At 40.5% G+C, this 14,810-nt stretch overlaps 1 long non-coding RNA gene across 7 annotated transcripts in view; it reads left to right on the top strand.

Annotated features, from left to right (window-relative positions):
* Positions 1-14,810, top strand: part of LOC147917178 (uncharacterized) — a 210,276-nt gene that overhangs the window by 10,417 nt on the left and 185,049 nt on the right. The window contains exon 4 of one of the 7 annotated variants that reach the window (XR_015551883.1): positions 10,683-13,725. The exons of the other annotated variants lie outside the window; for them this stretch is intronic. This is a non-coding gene — a long non-coding RNA (uncharacterized LOC147917178). Of the gene's footprint in view, positions 1-10,682; positions 13,726-14,810 lie in introns of those variants that run through there. 7 annotated transcript variants of the gene reach the window in all.

Raw genomic sequence — 14,810 nt, 5'->3', positions numbered from 1 at the left:
TTTTTGTGCATGTCTCATAATTTTTTGTTGAAAACTGGACATTTTAGATAATATACTGTGGTGACTTTGGAGTCTCATGTTTCCCCTCCTCTGTCAGCGTTTGTTTTTGTTGCTGTTTTGTTGTTTAGTAACTTACCTGGAATATATCTGAGATCTGTTCTTTCTCTGATGTGTGGCCACTGATGCCTCTCCTCAAGTTTTTTTCTTTATTCTTATTTTCAAGCCAAGATTCCTTGGGATCAGCACTGTGTATGCATCACTTAGAGGTCAGCCAATGATTGATGAGAAGTTGTGATAAAGCACTGTGAGCCAGTAAGGCTGCCAGCCTCTGTTTATGTGTGGGGAACAAATTAGAAGTTCATGCAGTTTTTAAATATGCCTTGGCTTTTACTTGCTGCCATGTAGTCTTATTTCTCTTTTGCATGTGTGTGCTAGCTCATGTGCATACAGGGACGTGTGGATGGCATGGAAACACTCTGGTCTCTCCTTTATGGGTATGTGGAAAGCTTATTAAGGCCCATTATGGCTGTCTTTTTTTTTTTTTTTTTTTTTTTTTGTGAGGGAGATCAGCCCTGAGCTAACATCCGTGCTAATCCTCCTCTTTTTGCTGAGGAAGACCGGCTCTGAGCTAACATCTATTGCCAATCCTCCTCCTTTTTTTTTCTTCCCCAAAGCCCCAGTAGATAGTTGTATGTCATAGTTGCACATCCTTCTAGTTGCTGTATGTGGGACGCGGCCTCAGCATGGCCGGAGAAGCGGTGCGTCAGTGCGTGCCCGGGATCTGAACCGGGGCCACCAGTAGCGGAGTGTGCACACTTAACCGCTAAGCCACCGGGCTGGCCCCATTATGGCTATCTTATTTCCTGAATGTCTCTGAAATTTCTGACTAGTTTTCAGTCCATTGCTTACCCCAGCCAGGATCACAATATCAGTCTAACTGACATCCATTTGCCATTGAGATGTTACTGAAGAGGCTATTGTACTGAGGGAGCTGCTGGACATGGGTTATTTCCTTACTCCACTTCAAATCAAAGCAACTCCTCTGGCATCTAAGTTGCTGGTTTTCACAGCTGTCCACACCTTGATAGGATGAATATGCTGACCAAGTTGGAGTGGAGGATTCTAGCAGCCATTGGAAAGAATGTGACAAACTTCCACTGGTTTTTCCTAAAGTTTAGTAGCTTTTTCATGAATAACTGCTGCTTAGTGTATGCCTTTTTTTGATTTCAAGAGCCTGTAATGGTTGTTTTTTATAATTTAGCCCAGTTTTATAATTTCCTTTCCAGCAGAGGATTTGTTGAGCTAATCACCTTGGCTTCCTGGAAGTCCTGCTTCCATGAATGTAGTTTTGACCTTGTGAACATAGTTTTAATCCCTTTGAGAGAGACTTGCGGGTCATAGTGGTTTGTAGACAATAGTTTGAGAACAGCAACTGTCACTTTACGTTAGTCTTAAAATTAGGTAGTTTAAGTCTTTTAACTTTATTCTTCTTTTTCAAAATCATTTTGGATAGTCTAGATCGTTTTGTATTTTTCCATATAAGTTTTAGAAGCAGAGTTTTAATTTCTACAAAACAGCCTGTGGTGATTTTGATTAGGATTGCATTGAATCTGTAAATTAATTTGGAAAGTGTTGAGTCTTCCAAACATGATATTTCACTCTACTACTTACGTCTTTAATTTCTTCCAACAGGATTTTTTAGTTTTTTTTAAGTGTACAGGTCTTGTATGTAATTAAAAATTTCCTGTGTATTTCATATTTTCTGATGACATTGTAAATGGTATTTTTTTCTTTTAATATTCAAATGTTCATTGCTAGTTTATTTAAGTGGGATTGATTTCTGTGTATTGACCTTTTATCTTACAAAGTTGCTCAGCTTGCTTATTAGTTCTAATAGCTTTTCTTTTTTTAAATATTTCTAAGTATTTTCCACACAGGCAATTGTGTCTTCTACAAATAAAGACAGAATTACTTCTTCCTTTCCAATCGGTATGATCTTTATTTTTTTTTCTTCCTTTATTGCACTGGCTAGGACATCTAGTACAATGTTGAGTAGAAGTGGTGAAAGCAGACATCCTTGCCTTAGTCCTCATATTAGGGGGAAAGCATTCGGTCTTCCACCATTAATATGAGGATAACTGTAGTTTTTCCTAGATTTGTTTTATCAAGATGAGAGAAGTACCCTTCTATACCTAGTTTGCTGCAAATTTTTAATCAATAATGGGTGTTGAATTTTGACAAGTTGTCTTTCTTTCTTTAGATTGGAGGTCAGTAAACTATGTCTTGCTGGCCAAATCTGGTCTGCTGTCTGTTTTTGTTTGGTCTGTGAGCTAAGAGTGAATTTAAAATTTTTAAATGGTTGGAAAAAAATCAAGAGAGTAATATTTCTTGAAGCATGAAAGTTTTATGAAATGCAAATTTCAGTGTCCGTAAAGTTTTATTGGAATATAGCCACAGTCATTTGTTTATATATGGTCTAATGGCTGCCTTCTTAGTACAATGGCAGAGTGAAGTTGTTGTAATAGATTGTGTGGTGCTCTTATTGCTTTACACTGCTACTTGACACAGTGCACATTGCAGAGATGCAGTTGTAAGTCATCAGAGTTTTTAGTGCTATAAGTATCACCATACTGTGACATTTTAATTTTTTTTAGTATCACTTTATACCCATCCTGTAGACAAGAAAAGAAGATAAAAATGGACTTCAGATGTTGCACTTTTAAGACAGTGAAGAGTGGATTATTTTGTTACAGAATTAGATGGCGAAATATTGTGTCTATTGTGCGATAACACTCCAGCTGTGCTGAAAGAATACAATATACTTCAACATCACCAAACTAAGCACTCATCTCAGTATTCCCAACTCATAGGAGAGCAACAGTCAGAAAATTTAGAAAATTTTAAAGGGAATATTTCGTCACAGAAGAATTTCTTCACAAAAATAAATTAAAATGAGGCTGGAACCACAGTAACTTTTCAACTGGCTTGTTTGTTAGCCAAGCAAGGATAGCCCTGTATCGATGGTGAGTTAATTAAGTTGTGTTTCATTGCAGCAGCCAAAGAAATGTGTCCAGAGAACATACACTTGTTTAAGAAGGTTAGCCTTTTTGTGAGAATAGTGACTTCAATAGTTGAGGACGTTGGAAGCGACATCAGTAGTCAGTTAAAGGCACAAGAAACTGTACATAAATACTACTTGAATTGGTAACATTATTTCTCATGGAGTTACATGTTAACAGTTCTGGCGTCACTGTACATATATACAAGAATTGAATAATTAAATTAAGTAATTGTGGATGGTGGATGGTGGGAGCTAGGTTTCTCACTGTTGGAGTTGGAGGTTACAGATAAGCAATGGGAAGAAGCTAGAATGGTTCATGTGGTCGTGGATTAGAGTAGGCAACAACAGAATGAACTCACGTTTAGCTTAATATAGATACAGTTACATATAGAAATATTTATGGATATGTGTATATACACGGGATAGTGTTCACATAAATATTTCCTTGCTCTATCAGCTAAAAGGGCCTAGAAGTGATGTTACTCCAGTAGCAATGAGCATGTCTACTGCCCAGATTTTGGTTTCTAATACAATCTTCCAAGAAAAGGAACCAGAGATCCTTGGAGAAATAACTGATTCTAGGTATGAGGCAGGAAATATAGAAGATGAGCCTGAAGTCTCTTAAAGTGTCAGAAAGTAAGGAAGTGTTCAAAAACAAAATCATGCACAATGATGGGGGATATGTCAAAAAGACGTAAGAACACTTGAAAGAGTTCCCAATAGCCAAAGCTAGAACAATTTGAGTGAGAAAATAAATACAGCAGTGTTGGAGTATAGCCCCAAAATAAATATCCGTGAGTCCATACTGATATAAATAATACTGATATAAATGAATGAATGAATAAATAAATAAATGGGGAAGAACAGACAAATCTCCCTGCAGAAGAATTCCAAATAATTTATGTAGATGCTCTGTGCGATGACACTCTTTGATGTTTGACTGCTGACAGTTTCTGAGCTTTACCACTCCCCTTTCCCTTTGTGCCCCACATCTGGAAAGCTGGTAATACAGCCTGGGTGCTGTCTCCTTTGGGCCAGTGGGAGATTCAAATCCCACAAGCCCGTATCTGTGTGTAAAACTTTTACCCTGGCCCCACCCTCCAACCACAATAAAAACCCAGGCCAGTCTCCTTTTCTTGTTCTTTCGAGCCATTTGGGACCTGCTTCAGAAGCCTGTCAGAGACATTTCTCCCCAGAGACAATTTTTCTTCCTTCTTTCTGATTTGGATGTCTTTTATTTCTTTTTGTTGCCTATTTGCTCTGGCTAGTACTTCTGGTACTATGTTGAATAGAAGTGGTGAGAGTGTGCATCCTTGTGCATCCTTGCTTGCTCCTGATCTTAGAGGAAAAGCTTTCAGCTTTCTAACATTGAGTATGCTGTTAGCTGTGTGCTTGCCACATAGAATATTGAGGTATATTCCTTCTATACCTAATTTGTTTAGAATTTTTATCATGAATTTTGAATTCATGAATTCATGAATATTGAATTTTCATATTGAATTTTGTCAAATGCTTTTTTGCATCTGAGATGATCATATGATTTTTATCCTTCATTCTGTTAATGTTATTGGTTTGCATATGTTGAACCATCCTTGCATCTCAGGGGTAAATCCCACTTGATTGTTATGTATAATACTTAATATGCTGTTGAATTTGATCTGCTATTATTTTGTTGAGGACTTTTTTTTTTTTGGTGAGAAGATCAGCCCTGTGCTAACATCTGCCAATTCTCCTCCTTTTTTTTTTGCTGAGGAAGACTGGCCCTGGGCTAACATCTATGCCCATCTTCCTCCACTTTATATGGGACGCCGCCACAGCATGGCTTGCCAAACAGTGCGTCGGTGCACGCCCGGGATCCGAACCAGCAAACCCTGGGCCGCCGCAGCAGAGCGCACGCACTTAACCGCTTGCACCACCGGGCTGGCCCCCTGTTGCGGACTTTTGCATCTGTGTTCATCAGGCATATTGGCCTATGGTTTTCTTTCTTCTAATGTCCTTTGGTATCAGGCTTTGGTATCAGGGTAATGCTGGCCTTGTAAAATGAGTTTGGACGTGTTCCCTTCTCTTCAGTTTTTTGGAAGAGTTTGAGATGTCTTGATGTTAATTCTTTAAATGTTTGGTAGAATTCACCAGTGAAGCCATCTGGTCCTGGGCTTTTCTTTGTTGGGAGATTTTTGATTACTGAGTTAATCTCCTTACTCATTATTGGTTTTTTCAGATTTTCTATTTCTTCATGATTCAGTCTTGGTAGGTTGTATGTTTCTAGGAATTTTTCCATTTTTTCTCAGTTATCCAATTTGTTGGTGTATAATTGCTCATAGTAGTTTTATGATCCTTTATAGTTCTGGGATATTAGTTGTAATGTTTCTTAATTAGTTTTACCTAAAATTACAAGGCAAAATAGTGCTTCTGTGAAACTCATACAGTGGTAAAGTTGTTTCTGTGACAACTAGCACTGTTTAAATTACAAGTAATGTCAAGCTGATTTATACACTTGCATGCTGTCAAAAGGCAAAATCAGAGGGGATGGCCCAGTGGCGTAGTGGTTAAGTTCGTGTGCTCCGTTTCAGCAGCCTGGGGTTGGCAGGTTCGGATCCTGGGTGCGGACCTACACACCGCTCATCAAGCTGTGCTGTGGCGGCATCCTACATACAAAATAGAGGACGATTGGCACAGATGTTGGCTCAGGGACAATCTTCCTCAAGCAAAAAGAGGAAGATGGCCAACAGATGTTAGCTTAGGGTCAATCTTCCTCACCAAAAAGAAAAAAAAAGGTAAAATAAGAAATGGAATTTCCGGTAGACAAATACATATATTTCTGTTGGCTATGTTGCTAGCATGGGAATGTTATAGGTACACATGTCTTAAATTCAGGTAAATTTTGCTGAACAGTTTTCCAAAGTGCTTCTATCAGTTTACATTCGCACGTGAGAATTCTGTTGCTCCACATTTTCACCAACACTTGGTATTGTCAGTCTTGTAAATTTTAGCATTCTTGAGGGCATGCAATAATTTCTCATTGTGATTTTTTTCCCCTGATGTTAGCTTTTTCCTGATGACTATTGAGATTGCACAGTTTTTCATATGCTTATTGGACAATTGGTAATCTTTTGTGACATGTCCAGTTTTCTATCAGGTTCTTTTTTTCTTAGCAATTTGAAAAGTTCTTTATATATTCTGTATTTGAGCCCTTTTGTTAATTAAAAGCAAAATTAAAGCAGAGTAGTGTGATAAGAATTGTGTGTGGGTAGGAAATTTTAGATAGAGTGCCTGGGGGCTCACCCTCCCTGAGCATTTCCCATGTGTGGTAGATAATATTCTCATTTACCTCATTTAATCCTCTCCACAACTGTATGAGGTAAGTACTGTTAGTATCCTCATTTCAAAGAAGAAAACCTGAGGCAGTGAGAGGTTAAATAACATATCTGAGGTCACATGGCTGGGCAGAGGTGGCCTTGAGACACTGGCACTGTGGTTCAAGTCCGTGTTCTTCGTCATGTTTGGCTTCTGTATGTCAGGTCTGCAAAGAGAGGGCTGCAACTTGACGCAGTGGGAGGGATGGGACCTGTGTGGAAGGTGGAGGACTAGCGGTGGGTTAGCCTTTGCCATTACCGAGCAGTATGAACTGGGGTATGTCATTTAACACACTTGTTAACTATGACATAGTTATTATGTTAGATCTGTTAACTATATATTAGTTAGATCTATTAATTCAGATCTATTAACTATAACATAAATGGTTAGATAAGCAATCTTTGAAATTCTCCAAACTTGGAAAGTCTTATTATTTACTGTTGTTACATTTTTATTTGGCATTTTTCTCTTCTCCCTGACTAGATTTACATCTCCCCATGGTTAGGGCCTTTGCTTGTAAACCCCATACCAGCCAGCGTAACATATGACTGCAGTCGATGCACAAATGTTCCTGGATGGATAAAGATAGGAGATTAATGATCTTGGAACACTTGGCGCCAGAGTTACAGTCAAAAGCAATGTCTAGAAACCGTATCTTCCCCCTGGGCAACCTTTTTGCATCTTCCTCCTGAGCCGTGGGCAGGACTGGCTCCTGGATGAGCAGAGGTGTGTTTTGTGTTCCAGGCATTTGTGACATTCAGGGATGTGGCTGTGGATTTTACCCAGAATGAGTGACAGCTGTTGAGCCCTGCTCAGAGATTGCTGTATAAGGATGTGATGCTGGATAACTATGTCAACCTGATCTCTCTAGGTAGGAATGGCTTCTCTTAGGACGTCCCCTCTGCCTGCTGGACATCCTAGTTATCCTAGAGCACCTGCCGTGCTTGGCCGACTTTTGGCTTAGGATATAGGTGCAAAAACAATGATGTTCTTTTCTTTGCATCTCAGGGAAGATGTGGATTTTGTAGGGTTGAAAATATGTGGATATTTTATGTTGCACCTGACACTGCATTTCCTTTCCTGTTTCCCCAGGCTGGATCTTTCTTTCCTCTCCTCAGAGATGACCCTGCTGGCTTTCTAGATCTACAGTCACCTTCCCTTACTCAGCCCTCCCACACGGCCAGTAGCTCTCTCTTCAGAAGTCCTTTCTGTCAGCCTTTGAGCCTCCTGCCGTGCTTGTCTTGGATCTTCCTCTGAATGGCACCTAATTTTCTTTCCTTATGAATAAGAATTTTGTTTTCCAAACCAAAACTCATTACTCAGCTGGAATGAGGGAGAGGGACTTCCCACTGAGCCCCTGTTCAGGTGAGTGGGGAGCGCAAGGTGGATGGGACACTGGCTACCCAGCGGGTTGGGAGGGGCGGCATCTTTGAGGTGTGAAGGGAGGAAGCTCTGCTCCAGGCCTCCTAGGCTGCGCCACTGCCTCCTTTCTAGGCCATAGTCTTCGCCAAACAGAGGGGCTCTCCCAACACCGCTGGTCTCCTTCTCCTACCAAGAAGCTTTTGTTCCTTTTTGCTGGCTTGCCTTGTCTAGCGTGTTTGGTCATTCCTCATTCAGGGGCTTCATTTTGTCAGCCTGACCTTCAGGACAAAACCTCCTCCACGGGCCTGTGTCTGCCCCGACTCCTGATACTTCTGTTTCTTTTGTTCTTAGCTTGTAAATCCTTCTTTGTCCATTATTTCTACCTCTTCATTTCTTTCAGCTGTTTTTTATTCTTCTAATCTATTTTGCAATATTTTTTGCAATATTACAGCAAAGTTTTAAGAATAATAAAATGAACATCCATGTACCGGTCTTTTAACTCTAAGAAATAAAGTTGTAATGAAACGTTTGAAGCTTCTATGCTCCTTTCCCTAATGCATCGTGCCCCATTTCCCCAGAGAAAACAATTTTTCTGAGTTAGGTGTTTCTCATGTCCTTTTCATTCATGGTTTTATTCTTTTACTTCATATATGTGTATCCGTTAAACCCTGCATGGTGTTGTTTTACCTATTTCTATCTTTATGTAAATGATATCATACTATATGCATTCCTCTGCAACTTGTTTCACTGATATTGTGTTTGTAAGACTCACCCATGTTGATATATGTTAGCTCTGGTTTATTTATTTCCAAAGCAGTATGATAGTCCATTATATGAACATACTGTAATACAATTCATTTTTATTTTCTTTACGTTAGACATTTAGATTGTTACTAATTTTTGGCTGTTTAGTGTTGCCTCCAACATTCTTACACACATTTTCTTAGCAACTTGTACGTGAGTTTCTCTAAATATATGCTTAGGAGTGGCATAGCCTGACTGTATTTCATTTGGCTAGAGTATACTATTTTGGTAATCCAGAATTCTACTATTTTATTTTTGGGTCTGTGTCTTTTTTTTCCCCCAGCTTTATTAGGATGTAATTGACATATAACATTGTGCAAGTTTAAGAAGTATGACATGATGATTTGATACATGTATATATTGAGAAATGATTACCACAGTAAGGTTAGTTAACACATCTATCACCTCACATAGTTACCATTTTTTGTGTGTGGTGAAAACATTTAAGATCTACTCTCTTAGCAACTTTCAAGTATATAATACAGTATTTTTATCTGTAGTCACCATGATGTACATTAGGTCTCTAGAACTTATTCATCTTATAAGTGGAAGTTTGTACCCTTTGACCAACATCTCCCCATTCCTTCCACCCCCAGCCCCTGGCAACCACCATTCTACTCTCTGTCTTGGTTTGGCTTTTATAAGATTCCACATATAAGTGAGGTCATGCAGTATTTGTTTTTCTCTATCTGACTTATTTTACTTAGTGTAATGCCCTTAGGGTCCATCCATGTTGTCACAAATGGCAGGATTTCCCTTTTTTATGGCTGAATAATATTCTATTAGATATATATATATATACATACCACATTTTCTTTATCCATTCATCTGTTGATGGACACTTAAGTTGTTTCCATATCTTGGCTATTGTGAATTGGCTGCAGTGAATGTGCGATTGCAGATATCTCTTTGAGATAGTGATTTCATTTCCTTCAGATATAGACCCAGAAGTAGGATTGCTGGATCATATGGTAGTTCTATTTTTTATTTTTTGTGGAACCTCCATACTGTTTTCTGCAGTGACTGTACCAATTTACATTCCTACCAACAGTGCATAAGGATTCCCCTTTCTCCACATCCTTGCCAACACTTGTTATCTCTTGTCTTTTTTGGGCTTGTGTTTTTGTGATAATCCCATCTGGATCTTTCTTCAAATAAAGGAAATTTCCCTCTATTACTTCCTTGATTATTGCTTCTTGTCCACCTTTCCATCCTTCTGAAACATTATGGGGTTCCTGTCTCCTCATGTTATTTTGTTTCTGTGAGGAAGGCCTGCTTCACTTGCTCATGGATGCTGCCATCCATTCATCTGCTGCTAATTCTCAGGACGCATTCAGGGGTTTTTAATTGTCTTTTTTGTTGTTGTTGTTAACTATTCATCATATATTAATTGGGCATACGTTATGACCAGGCTTTAGGTTTGAATGCTGGATTTTTACTTTTTGATTTGTGAAAAACTGGGAGAAGAGCCTTAGAATTGCAGTGGGCATCAGGAGCACAAATCCTTTAAGTAAAAAGGTCCTGGACCGTGTCTGTTTGCTGAGTTTTCACCCGTCCCCAGTAGTCCTCACGCACTGTTTGTGAGCTGGGAAACTTGAGTTCAGAGTTCGTTCACACCTTTCTTGAACGACTCCTATCCTGCCTCCTACATTTGGGAGGATCTTCAGACCAAGGGACTTTTGTGTCAGTCAGTCACCTTTCTCTGGGAAGTTCCCTGTGGTCTTTTCCAGTTATTTCATTGATTGTTATTTTCAGTAAGAGAAAACAGTTATGTCAGATATTTATATCACAGGATAAGTGTAGTAGGGCCAAAAGGTGACTGTAATTGCAGCTGTTTACAGAATAGCCTCTGCTGCTTGCTTGAAAGGTTGCTAGTCTGGACAATATATAGAACTCCACTGCTGTGGATTTTCTGGATTTCAGTAATGAGTAAAAGAGTAATGGGAAATAGTTCCTGTAAAGGATATGTAGGCAAGAGACGGAGCTTTTGTTGGAAAGTTGTCACGTGTATTGGGGGGCAAGTCTTGTCATAAGACAGGAGTGGTGGCCCAGGCTGCCACACCTGTGACTGCTCTGACAGAAACAGCTTTCTCTTGAGCAGAACCAAAGCCAGAAATCCATTCCTGTGTCGACTGCCCTCTGGCCTTCTCCAGTCAACACTTCCTCAGCCAACATGTTCTGCGGAGCCTTCCTCCCAGGGCCATTCCAGTCTCGGGTGCGGAAAATCGCCTTCAACCAAGGGATTTCTGCCGAGAGGATTGGAAGCCACAAGAGCAACCACTTTCTGCACACACCTGCTGGAGCGACAAAGCAGAAGGACGAGAGAAAGTAGGCTCCAAATCCTTGTTGTGGAAGACAAATGAAAGGGGGGTTTTGAGGCATTCTGCAGCCCACCCCTAGGACAGCCTCTAAACTCTAGGGGAGGAACTAGAAACAGAGTGGCAGACGTAGAGCCAGCCTGGCAAAGAGGGCAAACCCTGAGGAAGCAGACGGAGGATTGAAGAGGGTACTGCATCGCCAGAGGCCGCACTCGGGGGAGAAGCGTTCTCTATGCAAGTGAGTGTGGATGACCTTTTACCGAAAAGTCAACCCTCATTGCACACCAGTGGACACACTGTGGGGGAAAGCCTTGTGTGTGCAGGGAGTGTGGGCATGGCTTTAGACAGCTGTCAACCCTCTTGAAACACCACAGAATACACTCAAAGGAGAAATCTTTTGTGTGTGGTGAGTGGGGGAAGGGCTTCCAACTGAAGTCCAGTCTCCTCAAACACCAGAGCAACATGTGGCGGGGCAGTGGCTTCTGTGCACACATGTGGCACTGCTCCAGCTGTAAGTTGGCCCTGGTCAGACACCAGCGGGCACACTTTGGGGAGAAGCACTTTGTGTGCAGGGAATGTGGGAAAGGCTTTAGCTGTAAGTCAGCTCTCATCAGACACCAGAGAACACACTCAGGGGAGAAGCCTTTTGTGTGTAAGAAATGTGGGTGGGGCTTCAGCTTCAAGTCATACCTCACCCATCACCAAAGGATACACTCAGGAGAAGCTGTATGTGTATGGGGAGTGCGGGCAATGCTTTAGGCAGCAGTTGATCCTCACGAGACACCAATGGACACACTTAGGGAGAAGCCCTTTTGTGTGCAGGCAGTGTGGGCGAGGCTTCAGTATGAAGTCAGATCTTATCATACATCAGAGGAGACACTCAGGGGAGAGCTTTATGTCTAGGGAATTGGTGAGGCTTTAGTTGGAAGCAAGGCTTTGTCAGACATAGGACGTACTCAGGAGAGAAGCAGTTTTTGTGCAGGGAGTGTGGATGGGGCTTTGTTTGGAAGTTCCATCTTAGTGTATATGGGAGGACAAAATTTGGCTACCACCACCCCACGCCAGGACAGAGGGGCTTCAGGAACAGTCTCCTGGTCCTTTAAATGCCCTGTGAATGTGAAAATGGCATGGGATGCAGTGAAAAAATGGGGCTTTCCTTAAGTCAAAAACGTAGTCAAACTGGGGTCTGATTTTCCTCCCTGGGTCGCTTGTTTCAACACAACTTCTTTTTTTTTTTTTTTTGTGAGGAGATCAGCCCTGTGCTAATACCTGCCTATCCTCCTCTTTTTTTGCTGAGGAAGACTGGCCCCTGGCTAACATCCATGCTCATCTTCCTCCACTTTATATGGGACACTGCCACAGCATGGCCTGCCAAGCGGTGTGTCGGTGCGTGCCCGGGATGCGAACCGGCGAACCCTGGGCCGCCGCAGCGGAGTGCGTGCACTTAACTGCTTGCGCCACTGGGCCAGCCCCAACAACACAACTTCTTTACACAACTGTGAACTTACACCTCATTTGTTTGTCTCTGAGGACAGAGGACATCAGGGCTGGTACAGAGAACTCACTCAGCCTTTGTTTCCTCTGAGAAAAATGAGTCCAGAGTCACATTCATGTATTTACTATAGAACCGAAACCTGTGGACAGGGAGAAGAGAATTCTAGGTGTGGGGAGACAGTTCTCAATGGGCCTCTTGACTTTTGATTTGGACGATCTTTTCAAGGTGGTTTGTTTAGCAAGCAGTCTTGGCAGATAGAGTGTCTTTCTCCAGGGCAAAGGTTGGGCAAGTTTGCTTGCAGTGCCTTTAAAAAGATTGGGTTTTCCTAGGCTCAGAGCTCCTCAGCTGTGAAACAAACCCATTGTGTGCACAGCAGCCACCTGACCCAGGCTCCATGTCACTCCTCTGGGGCTTGGTTAGTAGAGGGAACCAGTACAGTCAGGAAGCCCATGCTGTCTGTTGTGCCATGAGTAATAAAGTCCTTTGTCTATGACCCAGGAGTCTAGTGTCTTCTGCTGGAATCCATGAAACTGGCAAGCTAGAGTAGGGCCCAGTCTCAGACTTTTCACAATTTTTAAGCATACAGTTCAATGGCTTTTAGTATATTCACAGTTGTGCATCCATCACTACAATTTTACATTTTCATTCCCCCCAGAAGAAAACCTGCAGCCATCATTCCCAAATCTACATCCCCACAGTGCTGGGAAACCACTAGACTGCTTTCTGTCCCTATAGATTTTCTTATTCTGGACATTACATATAAATGGAATCATACAATGTGTAGCCTTTGTGACTGGTTTCTTTCACTTAGCATAATATTTTGAAGGATCATATTGTAGCATGCATTAGTCCTTCATTTTTTTTATTGCTGAATAATATTCCACTGTATGGATATACCACATTTTACCTTTCTATATCCATTTATCAGTTGATGGACATTTGGGTTGTATCCACTTTTTGCCTATTATAAATAATGCTGCTCTGAACATTCATCTACGAGCTTTTATGTGGACATATATTTTTATTTCTCTTGAGTATATACCTAGGAGTGGAATTGCTGACTGATATGGTAAAATTTAAAGATCAAAACAGAAATCAATGAAATAGAAAACAGAAAAACAGAAAACCAATGAAACCAGAAGCTGGTTCTTTGAGATCAATAGCATTGATGAAATTATAGCCAGACTGATCAGGAAAAATAAAAAGAGAAGATGCAGTTTAACCACTATCAGGAATGAGAGAAGTGACATCACTACATATTATACAGATATTAAGAAAACAAGGGAATATTATTAAAAATTTTATGACAGTAAATCAACCAGTTCGGTGAAATAGACAGATTCCTAAAAAACCAAAAAATACCACTAAAGCAGACCTGAGCAAGGTGGCAGAATGGGAAGCCCCAGGCCCTTTCCCCCCCCATGGAGACAATAAGTTAGTAACATATGAACCAAATTGCCCTTATAGGAACTCAAGAAACCAGTTAAGAGGTTACAGCATCCTAGGTGAGTGCAAAGCCAAGGGCTGCATTGAAGTGGAGAGGAAAGTTTGTTGTGCTTTGCACACTCTAGATCCTTCCTCTCCATAGTGCAACACGCTTAACAACCAATGGGTCAAAGAATAAATCACAAGGGAAATGAGAAAATATCTTGAGACAAATGAAAAGGAAAACACAACACACCAAAACTTATGGGAGGTAGTGGAAGCAATACTAAGAGTACAGTGGTATAAGAGTGTAGTGATTAATGCTTAATGCTTTAAAAAAAGAGAATGATCTCAAATCAACATCCTAACTTTACACCTCAAGACATAGAAAAAGAACAAACTAAACTGCAGAAGAAAGGAAATAATAAAGATTAAAGTAGAGATAAATGAAAGAGAGAATATAAAAATAGTAAAATCAATAAAACTAAGAGTGTTTCAAATAGATCAACAAAATTGACAAACCCTTAGCTATTAAGAAAAAAGGAGATAAGGCTCAAATAACTAACATCAGAAATTAAAGGGTAGATATTACAACTGATGTCACAGAAATAAAAAGAATTATAAGAGACTTCTATGAAAAATTATATGCCAACAAATTGGACAACCAAGAGAAATGGATAAATTCTTACGTACAACCTACCAAGACTGAATGATGAAGAAATATAAAATTTGAATAGATCTATGACTAGTAAGGAGATTAAATCAGTAATCAGAAACCTCCCAACAAAGAAAAGCCCAGGACCAGATGATTTCACTGGAGAAGTCTACCAAACATTTAAAAAAGAATTAATACCAAACCTCCTCAAACTCTTACAAAAAATTGAAGGGAGGGAACACCTCCAAAATCATCCCGAGGCCAGCATTATCCTGATACCAAAGCCAGACAAAGACACTACAAGAAATGAAAACTACAAAACAATATCCCTGCTGA

The sequence above is a fragment of the Ceratotherium simum genome, chromosome 4 (assembly GCF_057802395.1).
Source record: "Ceratotherium simum simum isolate JZ-2026a chromosome 4, ASM5780239v1, whole genome shotgun sequence".
Taxonomy (NCBI): Eukaryota; Metazoa; Chordata; class Mammalia; order Perissodactyla; family Rhinocerotidae; genus Ceratotherium; species Ceratotherium simum.
This window is presented reverse-complemented; position numbering and strand designations above follow the sequence as displayed.